We start from the raw sequence: 17,154 nt of genomic DNA, 5'->3' as shown, positions 1-17,154 counted from the left end.
GTATATCTTCTTTGGAAAGTTGTCTTTTGAGATCTTTTGCCCACTTTGTTCAGATCTTTTGTCCGAGGGGTTGCCGTTTTAAATAGTGTGGTCAGAGGTCTCACTGAGACTTCTGAATGAAGATCTGAAAGAGTGAGGGAGCAAGCTGTTTGGAACTCTAGGGAAAGAGCATTCTCGGAAGAAGAATAAATACCTGCAAAGGCCTTGAATGAAGGGTGTATGTGGTATCTGCTAGGTTAGCAAGAGGTCTGTGTGGCATGAGGGAGTGGCCAACGGGAGAGATGAGCAGATAAGACCAGAGAAGCTAGGGGGTACAACTCAAGTGGCTTGTGGATCGTTAGGCCTTTGCTTTCATTCTGAGTGAGACAGGAACCAGAGGATCTTAAGCAGAACTTGATGTAATCTGACTTCTGTTTAATAGGCTCATTCTGGTTGCTGTGTTGAAAGCAGACCCAAGGCAGGAAGACATAAAAATAAAAGAGACTGGTGAGGAGAGTGGTGGCAAGATCAGGGAAGAGGTGAAGGTGACCAAGCACATGGTGGTATTGATAGAAAGGATGAGAAATGATTCAATTCTGCATATATTGGGAAGATACAGAATTTACTAATGGATTGGATGTGGGGGTGTGAGAGAAAGAAACAAACTGAGCATAGTCTGTTCAAAGGTAAACAGTGTCTGCAGCCAATGAAGCCAACTGTGCTGTTTCCACATATGGGGGCCTGGTGTGCCACGACTGCAAACAGTAGCTTCTTTGGTAGTGTATGAAGCCTGTTGCTTATAGGGCTTGCCCTAGGGGACCTTGGAGACAGAGCTTTCCAGTGTACATTCATGTCTGACCTCATGCTATCCCCAGTCTAGGCTCCAGAGAGATATGTAAGGTGCCTTTGGAAAGCCCCAGGGCACAGTGGCCAGGGTCCACATTGGCCAAGTCCTCATGTCCATCTGTGCCAAGCTGCAGAAAAGGGAGCATGTAACTGAGGTCCTATATAAGGCCAAGTTTAAATTCCCTGGCTGCCAGAAGGTCCACATCTCCAAGAAGTGGGGCTTTACTAAGTTTAATGGGGGCAAATTTGAAAACATGGTGGCTGAAAAGTGACTCATCCCAGAGGACTATGGGTTCAAATACACCCCTAATCATGGCCCCCCGGACAAATGGCAGACCCCATACTCATGAGAACCTTGGTGCTGTCCCCTCCTTATTCATGCCCACTGATGAAGCCTACTTCCTGTCAACAATAACAAAGATAAACTGAGTAATATTAAAATTTTAGGAATTTATTTGAGCAAACATTGATTTGAATCAGGCAGTGCCAAACCAGAAGCAGTTAGGAGCACTCTACTGGCAGGAACTAGGGGCAAGGTTTTCATAGAGAAGTAAAGCAAGGAAGTTATTTCATTGGCTGTCACTTAAGGGATGCAATATTTGGGAAAGCCTAGTTGGCTGTTTGTGATTGGTTGTTCTTCTTGACCTTGAGGCATTTGCAGGATTGACTCTGGCTTAGTTGTCAGTTTGCTTATGTAGGCTACCAAGGCATGAGAACCACCCTCAGTCTAGTGACCCTCTTGTTTGGTGACTCTAAGAGTTCTGCGTTTCTTTTGTTTGTTTTTCCCTAAGCAACTGAAGAATAGCATTGATTATGCTCTGTCATCCTAGGTGGGCACAAGGCCCTCTTTTTTCCTCTTTCTTCCTGATCCTCATTCTCATTTCTTCCATATCCCTCCCAGGCATCCACCAGTATGCTTGAGACTTGTATATTATGTAGAGTGTTTTAAATTTACACTGGTTCTGTGCGATCGATTTTATTTTGTTTCTCACACTTTTTCCACTTGACACCATGTCTTAAGAGCTAACCACATAGCTGAATGTATGCCCGCTGCATTAATTTTGGCTGCTGCTTAGTTTCCCACTGAATGCATACATTACACCTGATGGAGTTATACCCTTGACCACAAGCCCCCAGGTTGATTCCAACTCCCTGCCACTGCAAACAACTGTGGGATGCACACCCTCAAACAGATTCTAGTAAAGACCTGTGTGCAAGAGTCTCTGGAGTATATTCCCAGGAGTGTGATTGCTGGGACATATTTAGCTGCCTAATGACTGGTTGCCTTGGTTTACCATTGCGGACCAATAGCCTTTGAGGGAACCCTTCCTTCATATTCTTACCCATTCCTTTTTTTTTTTTTAAGATTTATTTATTTATTTTAGAGAAAGAGAACAAGCGAGCACAGGGAGGGGCAGAGGGAGAGAAAGAGAGAGAAACTTTAGCAGACTGCACTGAACACAGAGCCTGACAGAGGGGCTTGATCATGACCTGAGCCAAAACCAAGAGTCAGATGCTTAACTGACTGCACCACCCAGGGGCCCCCATATTCTTACTAATTCTTGATATTAAACTTTAAAATTTTTATAATGTGGTATCTCATTGTTATTTTAACTGCATTATTTGATTACTAGAGAGAGTTTGAGCTTGTTTTCATGGATTTGTTAGGCATTCATATTCCTCCTTCTGTAATTTGCCTATTCTAATTGTTTTTTTTTTTAGATTTATTTATTTATTTGAGAGAGAGAGAGAGAGAGCACAAGCAGGGGGAGGGGCAGAGGGAGGGATAGAGGGAGAAGCAGACTCCCCACTGAGCAGGGAGCCCAACTTGGGGCTTGATCCCAGGACCCTGAGATCATGACCTGAGCTGAAGGGAGACGCCTAAACGACTGAGCCACCCAGGCGCCCCTATTCTAATTCTTCGTCCAGTTTTCTGTTGGATTTCCTGCCTCTTGTTGATATACAGAAGTTCTCTCTATATTCTATTTTTTAAATTCTTTCTTAAAAGATTTATTTATTTATTTATTTGAGAGAGAGAGTATCTGAAACAGACTCTACACTGAGCACAGAACCTGATGTGGAGCTTGATCCCACAACTGCGAGATCATGACCTGAGCTGAAGCCAAGAGTCAGACTTATAACTGAGCCACACAGGCGCCCCTCTGTCTCTATTCTACATATGAACTCCTTGAGTTTTGGAGGTGGCAAATGTATTCTTCTAGGCTGTCACTTGTCTGTTAACTTTTTCTATGGTGTCCTGCCTCGAAAAGAAACCCACTTTTTCTATACTGAAATCTATACATTTCTTCACTGATGGTTTGTGGTTTTGAGACTTTCCTTACTAACTCTCTCCAATTCAAGGTCACAGAGATATTCTTCTACACTTTCCTTATCTTTATTGGTTTCCATTTCAGATTAAAGTATCTAATCTATTACAGTTCACATTTCTACGTGGTATGAGGTTGGACTCCAATTGGCTTTTTCTCCACGGACTAAGACAGTTCTCCCAGCATCAATTCCTGAATAATCTATCTTTTCTTCATTGTTGGAGATGCACCTTTATTGTATATGAAGTTTCTATGTACATATGGGTGTGTTTCTGGATCCCTATTTTGTTCCACTGATCTGTCTATTCCTGTGCTGGAATTAAGTTATTTTCATTGCTGTGGCTTTGTGATATGTCTTAATATCTGGTAAGAGAAGTTCTCCATCTTTGCTTTTCTTTTTCAAAATTGCCTTAGTTAGTTGTGTCTTAGTTATTCTTTGTATTTTTTAGTATCAGTTTGTCACATTCCTCTCAAAATCATGCTGGAATTTTGACTGAAAATGTATGATAGGTATGTGTTATTTTTAGAAGAACCTACAGGGGTGCCTGGGTGGCTCAATCAACTAAGCGTCTGACTCTTGGTTTCAGATCAGGTCATGATCCAAGAGTCGTGAGATCAAGCGCCACATGCTTGAAGATTCTCTCCCTCTGTCCCTATCCCCACTCATGCACTGCACTCTCTCTCTCTAAAATAATAAGTAAATTCTAAAGGAAAAAAAAAGAAGAAGAACCTATAGATTTCTACTGGTGAGCTGTTCCATATGAACATAGTATTCTATGTTTTCTGGTTCTCTTTAATGCTTTATTAAGGTTTTTAAGATGATTTTTAGGACTCCTGAGTACAGAAATAATGACAGATATATGTGGAAAGAGCCGAGATGCCCTTCCACAGATGAATGGATAAAGAAGATGTGGTCCATATATACAATGGAATATTACTCAGCCATCAGAAGGGATGAATATCCAACTTTTACATCAACATGGATGGGACTGGAGGAGATTATGCTAAGTGAAATAAGTCAAGCAGAGAAAGTCAATTATCATATGGTTTCACGTATTTGTGGAACATAAGGAATAGCGTGGAGGACATTAGGAGAAGGAAGGGAAAAATGAGGGGGGGTTGGAATTGGAGGGAGAGATGATCCATGAGAGACTACGGACTCTGAGAAACAAACAGGGTTTTAGAGGGGAGGGGGAGGGGGGATGGGTTAGCCTGGTGATGGGTATTAAGGAGGGCACATACTGCATGGAGCACTGGGTGTTATATGAAAACAACAGATCGTGGATAACCACATCAAAAACTAATGATGTATTGTATGGTGACTAACATAACATAATAAAATTAAAAAAAAAGAAAGAAGAAAGATACATTTACAAGAGTATCATGAATATTTAGAAACTACGTGTTCAGTAATAAAGGAATGGTTAAAAATTTGCAAATACTTTGACGTACGCGTTAACAGAACATTGCCTCAAAAAAACCATACTTTTGGGGCGCCTGGGTGGCTCAGTTGATTAAACGTCTGACTTAGCTCAGGTCATGATCCCGGGGTTCTGGGATCGAGCCCTACATCAGGCTCCCTGTTCAGTGGGGAGCCTGCTTTTCCCTCTCCCTCTGCCCCTCCCCACTGCTTGTGTTCCCCCCCACCTCAAATAAATAAATAAAATCTTAAAAGAAAACCCAAAAAACAAAAAAATAATACTTTCAAAGAATTTTTAATGACCTGAGAAAATATTCTTGCTATAATATTACATCATTAGTTAATGAGATTACAGAGACTTCAATTCTCTTTATTATGTATTTTGGGGTATCTTCCAAGTTCTCTAAAATGAACATGCTTGATTTTTGTGATAACTGTGTTTTTCTTTTAAAAAGTTGGTGGAGACAAACAAGGTTTGCATTTACCATCTGACTATACAGGAACATTGGGAAAATGGTTTCTGACTCATCTGATGAGCTCATCAGGCAAGAAACGATAATGCATACGAAAATTTCCTAGTTTGACTGCCTGCCTGCCCCAACTGCTGGCACTCTGCAGTTTTCTAGGCTACCTGACTCACTCAGCTAAGCATGAATCAATGTAATTTCACACATTGGCTTTTTCATGTAACAAATATTTAATAATCTGCTGCTATCTGCAAAGCGCTCTATTAGAGCCGTTGAAGACAAAGGGTCAAGTTAAAAAACCTCAGTCCCAAAGGGGCTCAGCATGGCATATTCAGACCCCAAGGGCTGCCTGGCTGTCAGGCCCACCTCTGTGCCAACCCTCAAGTCTTCTTAGCTCCATGCGTTCCAGACTTTTTTCACCTTCTTCGTGCTGTTCCCTCATTTGGAATTGCTTTCCTTCCTTGTCCACCTAAAAAATGCGACCTCACACATCTGTGAGGACTTCTCTGACCCTCCCACTTTCTCTGATGTTCTGCCAGCACTTCTGATGTGGCTCACACTTGGCATATTTTTTGCACATTCTTGTCTTTTTAGTCATTTTTCTAAAAGCAAAGTTGGAGGCATGATTATTATCTGCATTAGATACTGCATTTTTTGGTTGTAGCAGATAGGAAAAATGGAAATTCAGCATGTATATTTTAGAACAACACACCCCACAACACTTTTCCCTTGTGATATTGTTAGCAGATAGGGAGATTAGGGAGACATGTCTTGGCTGGCAGCCTTGGGCGAGTATAGGACCCCATGGGTGACAGTTCACTAGTAACTGTTTATAAGTTTTTTTTTTTTTTTAAGATTTTATTTATTTATTTGACAGAGAGATAGAGAGAATAAGCAGGCAGAGCAGCAGACAGAGGGAAAGCGAGAAGCAGACTCCCCGCTGAGCAGGGAGCCCGATGCGGGCCTCGATCCCAGGACCCTGGGATCATGACCTGAGCTGAAGGCAGACGCTTAACTGAATGAGCCACCCAGATGCCCCTGTTTATGTTTTAATCAGAGAGATTGTCTGACAGATTTCACTGAATCTGAGGGGATATTTATTAGGGAATTAACAGACTTTGGTAACTCAGAGACCAAAAAAGAGTGGTCATCAGGAGCTGAAGAAATGGCTCAGCCATGTCCTTGCGGACCCTGCCCTTGGCTCCATCCATTTATAGAAGGTATGTCTAATTCAGATTCCCAAAGGGCACCTTCCAAGAACCGAGCTTTGCTCTCTAGAGCTGTGTTTCTCTGTGGAAGTTTCTCCTTTGACTTTTAGGAAAGAGGTCTAGCTGGTCACTTGAGCAGGGCAGGCTCCGTTCCTTCTCCCAGACTCACCCATCAGCTCTTTCCCTTCTTCTACATGGAGGAGTGAGTGTGGGGACAAAGACAACGTTCCTTCCACGTGTCTCCCTCATGGGATGTGGAGTTGACATCCTCCCCGCCTTCCCCACCGTGGAAATGTGGAATGCCCCCACACCAATCATCTTGTACAGTTCTTAGAACTCCTCAGTGGTGTTCTTACTCTCATTTTATAAACATGTGGTAAGAAAATGGAGACAGCATGGGGCTGACAGGTCACTTGGAAGTTTTGGAGGAAAGAGAAGGAAAGAATTTGAGGTGCAAAGTCAGTACGCTTTTGTTTTTTGAAGGGAGAACTTGTTTATAAAACAAGGAGGGCTTTGTTTGTAGGCCAGTAGTTCTCAAACTTGAGTATCGGAATCACCTGGAAGGCTTGTTAGAACACAGACTGTGGGTTACACGCCCAAAGTTTCTGAATTAGAAGGTCTGGGGTGGGGCAGGAAAACTTGTATTTTTAACAAGTTCCCATGTGGTGTTGATGCGGTCAGGCCCATACTCTGAGAACCACTGGTGCAGGCTAAGGCAGGGGTTGGCAAAACATGGCCCCGGCCTGTGTTTTTTTTTTCCTCACTCATGAGCTAAGAATGGTTTTTTACATTTTTAAATGGTTGAAAAAAAATCCAAAAAAGAATAATATTTTATTGCAGGGGAAATAAGAAATTCAAATTTAGTTGCGCATAAATACAGTTTTATTGGGAAACAGCCATGCTTATTTATTTTTATTGTCTAAGGCTGCTTTAATGCTACAACAGCAGAGTTGAGTAGTTGTGACAGAGACTGTGTGGCCTGCAAATCCTACAATATTTACTACCTGGTCCTTTACAGAAGAAGTTTGCTGTGTACCCCTCTCCCCCCAGCAAGGAGTTAGTTGTGCTGGAGAGGTTAGTAATATGGGAGAAGGGTAGCTGATTGAAGTTCGGTCAAGGTGCTTCATGAGGCAGGACAGAACACAGGAGAGAAGGATCTCTTATCCTCTGAACTTGGAGGGAAGTTGGTGAGAATTAGGGTAAATCCAGGTAAAATAGATGTGCCAATTGGTTAGAATTTGATAAAGACCAATTACTAGAAGTGAGGGGGGAGGGGAATTGATAAAATTGGCTAAATTTAAAATATTTAAGGGGAAATACGAGAAATCATAAAAGACTAGCTGAGGCTGAAGACCAATAATTTTTAGTGGTTCCATATATATAATGTGTATCATTCTACCCAATTTTGCTTATTGTCCCAATGTAGGAGACGAAAGGTTAATCATAGTCTTGATCTTGAATGTGAAGATAGGTGTGCCTTGGAAATGGTGGTGTTCATGAAAGAACTGTGCATATGATCAACCACGTGAGTGTCCTGGGTTCAGAAGGGAAAAAAAGGTCAGGAAAAGGCTGACTGATAGAAATGGAAGGTTCAAGAAGTAGTGGACTGTCCTCTGGGATCAGAAATAATGGTGCTTGTCAGATCTGTACCTCTGAAACAAATAATGCAATATATGTTAAGAAAAAAAAAGAAGATAGCAAGAGGGGAAGAATGAAGGGGGGGAAATCGGAGGGGGAGATGAACCATGAGAGACGATGGACTCTGAGAAACAAACTGAGGGTTCTAGAGGGGAGGGGGGTGGGGGGATGGGTTAGCCTGGTGATGGGTATTAAAGAGGGCATGTTCTGCATGGAGCACTGGGTGTTATACACAAACAATGAATCATGGAACACTACATCAAAAACTAATGATGTAATGTATGGTGATTAACATAACGATAAAAAATTTAAAGGGGAAAAAAAAAAGAAATAATGGTGCTTGAAAGATGGGCGTCCACAGTCAGGATGAGTTACTTTAGTTCATTGAATCAACGGAAAAATTCCAGTTGGTAATTGCATCCAGGTATGATCTCAAGAATGGGTAGCTGAATGAAATGGAATTAGCCATCACTGAGTTATCAAGACACTAGGACACTTCAATGTTAGAAGGGTTATCCACTATGGATGTTGAAGACTTCCAAGATGATGCCCATTTACCAAGTAGTGTAAAAATGTAAGCGTGCAAAGTAAGCAGGTGTCAGAGATAGAATAACTCTCAAAAATGGAGCGATACTTCAAGGACAGGGAAGGCCTGGAAGTGCTCTTGGGAATGAAGAAGAGATTAACCTTGCCCACCCCCCTTTAGGTACATCAGCTGCAGAAATGGCTAACTCTCACAACTAGGCTGCAGTGGTCTTAGACCAGAACCAGGCCTTCATTATGACTAAGGGATTGAGATAATGTTCCATGAATTAGGGATGCAAAGAAGCTACAAGGTATGGGAGGGAAAGAAACAGTGGAGTAATATGGGGATGAGGGTGTTGGGGGGGAATCTATTTTGGTTACTGGCCAATTGAGTCAACACTGTGATGTCTGGCATGATTGAACAGCTATAGAGTTGTTCCCTGTAACTCTGTGTTGCGTGGTCCCTGAGTCTCAAGTGCAGAGATGAGGTCTGGATGCTGAGTCTGGGACATTTAAAGCTTGAGATGGTCAGCTGTGCACCTTATCTCTTAGAAATGTTAGGCTGATGCGGGCTGAAGCTTGGTAAATGAAGAATTTCATAGGGAATAATTTCCTCCCTCATCCATTTGACAAACCGAATAAATATGTTCCAGGCAATGTGAGATACTTAGGGCACAGAGATGAATAAGAAAGGATCATTATTTTTGTGTCTGTGAAAAGTTTAGTGTACAAGTGTGATTAGTGGACACAATGGAGTATTGTGGAGGGTTGCATGGGAGCGCACGGAGGGGCACATGCCCTGTTGGAGAAGATCAAGGAAAGCTTCTTGATTAAGGTCTTCACTGAGACTCAAGAGATGATTTGGACGAGTGGAGGTGCTGGGAGTGGAGGAAGGAGAAGAAATGGGGGACAGTAAGCAAAACAAAAGCACACAGACCAAGAGGCTTAGAAGAAGGGGCCTGTGTGTAAGGAGCTGAGAATTTGGGGGTGAAATGGCTGATGGCTGGAGGAAGCATTTGCAGATGAGTCGGGTGCCCTGTAAGCCAAGTCTGGTCTTTTCTGTGAGGGTTCTTGTGTCATCGAGGATTTTTAAGTCAGGGAATGACATGATGAAATCATCATTTTAAAAAAGTTCATTTGGTGGTGGTGTGGAGCATGAACTGGAACTTTCCTTTCTAATCACTCACAATAATTGGCACTGTAATCATAGCACTTCCTGTGGCCTGCTTTATAGTAAGATATTTGCGTAACCTGTCTTCTCTACTATTTTATGAGCTCCCGGTGCCAGGGAGCCTATTTTATTCAAAGGCATAATATTCCCTCCCATCACTTAGCATGTTCTTGGATCTACAAGTTTCTCAGTGAGTGTTCATGTGAAGATTAATGTACTCTCTTGTAGACAATTGTCTTTCATATTTTATCCTTGTTTCCTGCTTCCCCTGTCATTAATGCCCCACACTCAGAAACCAACGTGGTCTGTTCTAGATAGGAGACCCAAAATCAAGTTAGATAATTTGGCAAAGATGTTTTTCTTTAATTTTGAATTTATGTATATAAAAAGTCTGCAAAAAGTAAGATATATTTGGTATATATTATTGCCTTCATCAAAAGGAAATTATATAAAATTGGGACTGCTTTGGAAAGCCCAAGACGGACAGTGTCTATGCTTTTATCCATCAGGCATTTGGAGAGAATGTAATGAAGTCATCCATTTTGCTTGCAGGACCACAGTGGCTTGACCTCAGGAAGAGGGAAGTAAGTGGGTTCTCTGGAGCTGATCTGCTAAGACTCCTGAGAATAATTCTGAGAAAAGGCTTAACCTCTGCCTGAAAAATGGAGGCAAGGTGAGCACCCTGACAGGTGGCAGCAGCAGTGATATGAGGAGGAGAGAAAGGAAGGAAAGGGAAGATCTACTTGGGTAGGGCTACTGGCTTGCAGCCAGACTCCCATGAAGTGGTGATGGTGGGAGGGGCGCAGGGTATGCAAGGGAATCTAAAGATTGAGGCCATTTGGGGCGCCTGGTTTGCTCAGGTCATGATCGCAGGGTGCTGGGATCGAGCCCTGTGTCCGGCTCCCTGCTCAGTGGAGAACCTCCTTCTCCTTCTCCCTCTGCCTGCCACTCCGCCTACTTGTGAGTTCTCTCTCTCTCTCTCTCTGAAAAATGAATGAATAAAATCTTAAAAAAAAAAAAGGATTGAGGCCATTTGTAGCAGCAGGACAGCCTCAGGGGGTGGGGCACAGGATGGGAGATACCACCATCCTCAAAAGATTTCAGGAGAGAGCAAAGGGCTTGGACAAGGTAGGAAGTTCCCAGGGTGTGGGAGAAAAGATGCAGAGTGGGGTGGGGGGGGGGTTGGTGAGGCATAGGGCTGGTAGGAACAGCAGAAACCCCATCTTCACTTTATCCATGGGTTCTTGTGGCCCAGGGGCAATTACATTGTGACATAGTCAGAAACTAGAAGAACAGAAGGGAATTTTGGTTATTGTTATATTTGTATCTAATTTGTATCTAGAATTCCATCATGGCTGATAGCATAATAGGAAGCTTGTGCTCACTATGGGAGAGCTGAGGTTTACTTCTAGCTTCTAGAATGGAGGTTTTAATACTAACAATAGCCAACATTTACTGAGCTGTTACTGTGTGCCAGGTGTCACATGTAATTATCCCAACAACTTTCAAGTAGATACTTCCTTTTACAGATGAGAAACTGAGGTCCAGAAAGATTTATTAACAGCTTGGAATGGTTGAGTCAAGACTTCAACCCTGACCTATGGGTATCTGAACATGGTTCCTAAAGGCTGGGTTCTGTTGTTCCCTTTGTGCTCACACAGTCAGGAGTGGTTTCTGTCCTGTCCTGCTCCGCGTGGGCTTTGTTGTGTGCAAGTGCTCTGACTTGAGACACAGGTTTTCGCTGTCTTCTCGAGGTGGGAAAGGAGAAGGCCTGGGATGCACTCAGCAGAGGTTCTGACTCGCATTGTCCTGAGGGGATCCCTTACCTCTGGGGATGGGAAATGGGCAGGGAAAGAAAATGGGAGGGTTTTGAGAGGAAACAATGAGTAAATCCCAGGTTGTAACTGTTCTCCCTGCAGGTGGTGTTCCCATAAACCCATCTAACTCTAGGGAACCCCTATCTTCATCTTGTCAAACTCCCCCGGCAACACACACACACTCATTGCAAAATACTGATTGATAGCATTGTGTGAAATGGGAAGGCATGGAAGGGTTTTAAGTAGGAGAGTTTACATTTTTATGTTTCCTAAAATAATCACTCTGGGGAAAAAAAAATCACTCTCAGGCTGAGAGAAAAGCAGCTCAAGATTTCTTAGAACCAACTCCTTTCCCATTCTCTGTGATTCAGGGTAAGGTGAGAGAGGAAGAACAAGTTCAATACCTCCTTCCTTCTACTGTCCCTTTGTTCAAGTTCCAAGATTTCCCAGAATGCTTCTCTCCTTGCTCATTTCATCACCTTCCCTGTCTCATTCTGGAATCTCAGCTGACTTTACCTTTACTGTGCACCTGCCCTATGGCCCTTAGGAACTTAACAGAAGGCTCAACGCACAGTAAGCCATTCACTTGTATGGATGTGTCATTAGGTAAATATCTTATATCAGCAGTTTTAATAAAGTTTTAATAATCAGTGGTTTTAATATCCTAATCAGTGGAAGCATCTTGGTGCATAGTGCTTCAGTGGAGACAAGAAGGGGGATTTTACCCATAGGTTGTTGGGAGAAGTTTTTTTTTTTTTTTTTTTTTTTGAGATGTTTCTTTATCTTATTGATGACTCCTCAGGATAAACATAGCAAGCAAAGGGGTGCCTGGGTGGCTCAGTTGTTAAGCAGACGTGCCTTTGGCTCAGGTCATGATCCCAGGGTTCTGGGATTGAGCCCTGTATCAGGCTCCCTGCTCCTGGGGGAGCCTGCTTCTCCCTCTCCCACTCCCCCTGCTTGTGTTCCCTCTCTTGCTATGTCTCTCTCTGTCAAATAAATAAAATCTTAAAAAAAAAAACATAGCAAGGATAGAAGCTAATCACATGTGTACTCTTTAGCTCATGCCTTTCACTATTCCAAGCACATGGATCAGTTATTCCTTATTGCATCCTTCTGAAGTAGGTGCTATTACTGCCCCATTTTACAGGTAAAGAAATGGAGACATAGCATCTAAATTAAATAACTTGTCCAAGATCCTTGGATAATAAATACTCTTGACCACTGTGTCATGCAAAGAATGTGCCAATGTCAAGCAAGTTTTAGATATATATAATATTATATTACTTAATATAATAGAAATACATTTTAATATATAAAATACTATATGTATTTAACTATTGTAGTAAAACCACATAACATATGATCTCTTTCTTAACAGATTTTTGGTGTACAATACAGTATTGTTGGCTATAGGCATAACGTTGTACATCAGATTTTTAGAGTCTATTCATCCTGCATAATTGAAATTCTTTTTTTTTTTTTAAGATTTTATTTATTTATTTGACAGAGACAGCGAGAGCAGGAACACAAGCAGGGGGAGTGGGAGAGGGAGAAGCAGGCTTCCTGCTAAGCGGGGAGCCCGATGTGGGACTCGATCCCAGGACCCTGGGATCATGACCTGAGCCGAAGGCAGACGCTTAACGACTGAGCCACCCAGGCGCCCCATCCTGCATAATTGAAATTCTATGTGGGTTGACTAGCAACTTCCCATTTCCCCCAGTCTTGCCCTGACAACCACAGTTTTATTATTTGTTTCTATGAGTTTGACTCTTTGAAATTCCCTCTTGTAAGTGAAATCCTTCAGTACTTGTCCTCCTGTGGCTGGCTTATTTCACTTAGCATAATGTCCTCAAATTTCATTCATGTTGTTGCATATTGTAGGATTCCCTTCCTTTTTAAGGCTGAATAGGATTTCATTGTATGTATGTACTACATTTTAAAATCCACTTATTGGGGTGCCTTGATGGCACAGTCAGTTGAGTGACTGATGCTTGGTTTCAGCTCAGGTCATGAACTCAGGCAAAGTTGAGAGACTGGCCCCGCCTTCAGCTTTGCACTCAGCACCTAGTCTGCTCAAGATTCTCTCTCCTCTACCCTGCTCCTCCCCCTCTCTCAAAATAAATAAAGATTTTCTTTATGATTTTGAGAGAGGGAGCATGAGTGGAGGGGAGGGGCAGAGGGAGAGGGTTCTGAGCAGGGAGCTGGACCTGGGCTCGATCCCAGGACCCCTAGATCACGATCTGAGCCAAAGGCAGACAACTAACTGAGCCACCGAGGCTCCCCAGTAAATAAATCTTAAAAAAGAAGTCTAGGGGGCGCCTGGGTGGCTCAGTTGTTAAGCATCTGCCTTTGGCTCAGGTCATGATCCCAGGGTCCTAGGATTGAGCCCTGCATTGGGCTCCCTCTCCCACTCCCCCTGCTTGTGTTCTCTCTCTTGCTGTGTCTCTCTCTGTCAAATAAAAATCTTAAAAAAAAAAAAGAAATCTACTTATCCACTGATGGACATTTAAGTTGTTTTTAGTTTGGCAATTGTAAATAGTGCTGCAGTGGACACAAGGGTGCCAACAGCTCTTCGAGATATGAAGAAGTGTATGAAAAAGTGCTCAACATCACTGCTAATGCAAATCAAAACCACAATAAAAAAGAATGACAATGAAATATCATCTCACACCCATTAGGTTGGCTATTATTGGAAAACCTCCAAAGACCAGTGTTGGTAAGGCTGTGGAGACACTGGAACCCTGTACGTTGCTGGAGGGAACACAAAATGTGCAGCCAATGTAGAAAAAAGCATGGAGAGTCTTTAAAAAATTAAAAATAGGACTACCATATGATCTAGCAATCCCACTTGTGCGTGTTTGGTCAAGCAAGGTATTTTCAGGTGAGTTTAATGTTGTCCAACTCTGTAGAACTTTAACCACCTGGGTAGAGTTATTTCAGCTTTGCTCACCCCACTTCCTTTTCATGGAAAACTGCATGAACACAGCAGAGGACTCAGAAATTCTTGAGTCGCATCATAAGTACGGACCACACTGAAGCAAAACATGGTGTTAAAATACCGGAGGAACCTGAAAGTTATGTAGATGTTTTAGGAGAAATTAATGTTCCGGTAAGACACTGGCTGGTGTCCAAACATAGTCTTATCACCTATGGGTGTGTCCCTGGCCCTTATTATCATAATTATTTCCTGTTTCACTTTGTTCTCACTCACCTGAGGTGAGTCACTCTGATAACTCAGAAATTTTCCATTACTGCCAGAAGGCTCGAGTCAGGGTTGGGAGGAACCGAACTCTGAAACAGACTTCAAAAGGAAACCTGCTGCTGAAACTTCAAACTTTGTTCCAAGGAGAAAGTCAGTAATGAAATCCTCTGAAAATAATCCAGTGCTACACTGTCTCAGGAATCCCCCCACCGGATCGGGATTCTCTCCCACCAAGCGCACACCAGAGTTTGTTAGGTGCGGTGACCATTACAGTGCTGATTATGGTGTGAGAGGTCTCAACACAGGCCACTCAAACTTCCTGCTCACTGTTGCAGTGGTGTGACAGAGTTGGACTGATGCTACTCGTACAAATCAACAATTTGAACCTGTTGCTAGAACTTTAGAGCTGGGGTGGAAGGGGTCTCACAGGTCATCTAGGTACACTGATCGTTTCCGTCAGCTCAGGCTGCTATAACAAATTACCTTAGTCAGGGTGATGTAGGCAATAAACATTTATTTCTCACAGTTCTGGAGGCTGGTGAGTCCAAAGTGCTGGGCAGTGATCTGGTAAGGACACTCTTCCTGGTTTGCGGATGGCCCTTTTTTTGTGACCTAATGACCCAATTGCCTCTCAAAGCCTCCATCTCCAAATAGCATTACTTTGGAGATTAGAGTGTTAACACATGAATTTCGGGGGTGACAAAAACATTCGGTCCACGTTAGCGATGGTAGATTTGTTATTTTTTTTAATTTTAGAAGTGGAGTCCTGTTTTTAACTAATACTTTAAAGCTTTTTTTTAAAATTTAATTTATTTATTTGACAGAGAAAGAGACAGCGAGAGAGAGGGAACAAAAGCAGGGGGAGTGGGAGAAGGAGAAGCAGGCTTCCTGTTGAGCAGGGAGCCCGATGCGGAGCTCGATCCCAGGACCCTGGGATCATGACCTGAGCCAAAGTCAGACGCTTAACGACTGAGCCACCCAGGCGCCCCTAAATAAGACTTTAAATGGACTCCTAATATACAAAGCTCACAATTTAATTTGCCTGCCTTGCCTACTCTCTCCTGAGTAGCCTGCAGAAGCACACATATCAAACACAGTATGAGGACCTCTGATCTAGTTTGAAACTCTCATCGTACAAACGAGAGGACTAAGACTCAGGGAAGAGCCCCGGCATGTCTAAAGTCATTCATTGTGTTAGTGGCAAAGCTGTGGCCGTGCATGTGACTGCTTAGGAAATGGAAATTCCATTTTTCCAGTTATCTTGGTCAAACATATTGTCATCATCCTTTATTCTTCTCTTACATCATCAACTGCTTTCAAAATACATCCAGAATCAGACCATCTTCTGCCTCGACTGTGCTGACTTTGATCCTAGTTGTCACCATCTTTCTTCTGCAATAGCCTTGCAACTCACCACTCTGCTTCCATCTATTCTTGATCCCACCTGCCCCCTGCCTTTACCGGCTTCACTCAGCAGACCAATCGAATCAGTCCTTTTAAAAACACTGCACTTAATTGAATCTGAGATGCCACCAAGTTAAGATACATCATTATCTTACATGTCATTGAGAAAGAAAGGTTTCCAGTCATATAATGATATAATGCTCTCCATCACTTACAAGGTTTGCTTTTTCCTTTGTACTTCACTCTAGAAAAACTACCCTGCCCTCTGAAGGCTGGGTTAGGTGCTCCACCTATGGACTCTCACGACTTCTACTTCTCTTTCACTTAATACTGTATTCTAATGAACTGTTTACTTGTCTGTCTTCTTATAGTATGCTAAGGTACGTGAAGAGGTAGGGGACCCGAGAGGGTTGCCACCTGAGTTTCTGAGTCTAGGGGTCTTTATGGGCTTGTTGGTGGGAGCTGTTTTAATCTGATTAACCCTCCATGTGCCTGTCACTCAATCAGGTGATCTATCTATCACGTGGAAAAGGGTGGAAGGCTCCTTCCAGCCAGTAAAATCATTCTGAGGGTGGTTTCCTCTTAGGGCAAGGGACCCTGTCCTTGCCTGCCTTTCTTCCAACTATCCTTCATCGCTAGCACATAGCAAGTGATCAATTAATATTTGTTAAATGAATGAATGTTACATAGGCTGATTGTATTGTCAATGTCTAGCATTGTATGAATACCTGAGCCCCCCAAAACTTTATTTACTGCTTATATCAGCAGTTATTCTGTCAAAGTTAGGCAAACTAAAAAAGTTAGGGGCACTATCATGTAGGGTGACTGTCTTCCTGGACAAACCACTATGGTTGGTCATCCTATCATCATAATATAGCACATACCTTTCTAATTTTATCATCATCCTGTGGAGTTTCTGTATTTGTGCTTGCATATATTTAAGAGTTTGAAAACAAACTTTGTGCCGCTGAACATGCTTAAAACTTTTTCTCCTTAAAATTATGCTTTTTATTTTTAAGTACACATGATAAACTACCATCATCTTTGACTCCCAAGATGGTTCCTTCTACATAATTACTGTTTTCAGTTTGCATGTAGCTTTTGGATCTTCATTTATGCACATAGATGCATATTTACAAAAACAAACTTA

At 42.5% G+C, this 17,154-nt stretch overlaps 1 non-coding gene across 1 annotated transcript; it reads left to right on the top strand.

The window, feature by feature from the left end:
* The first annotated feature begins 676 nt into the window (after positions 1-676).
* LOC112828934 (small nucleolar RNA SNORA70) lies at positions 677-812 on the top strand. The gene has a single exon (XR_003209626.1). It is a non-coding gene; the product is annotated as a small nucleolar RNA SNORA70 (small nucleolar RNA).
* The last annotated feature ends 16,342 nt before the right edge of the window (positions 813-17,154 follow it).

This window comes from Callorhinus ursinus, unplaced genomic scaffold (assembly GCF_003265705.2).
Source record: "Callorhinus ursinus isolate GAN/ISIS: 27379988/994484 unplaced genomic scaffold, GSC_fseal_2.0 scaffold13, whole genome shotgun sequence".
NCBI classification, from domain to species: Eukaryota; Metazoa; Chordata; class Mammalia; order Carnivora; family Otariidae; genus Callorhinus; species Callorhinus ursinus.
This window is presented reverse-complemented; position numbering and strand designations above follow the sequence as displayed.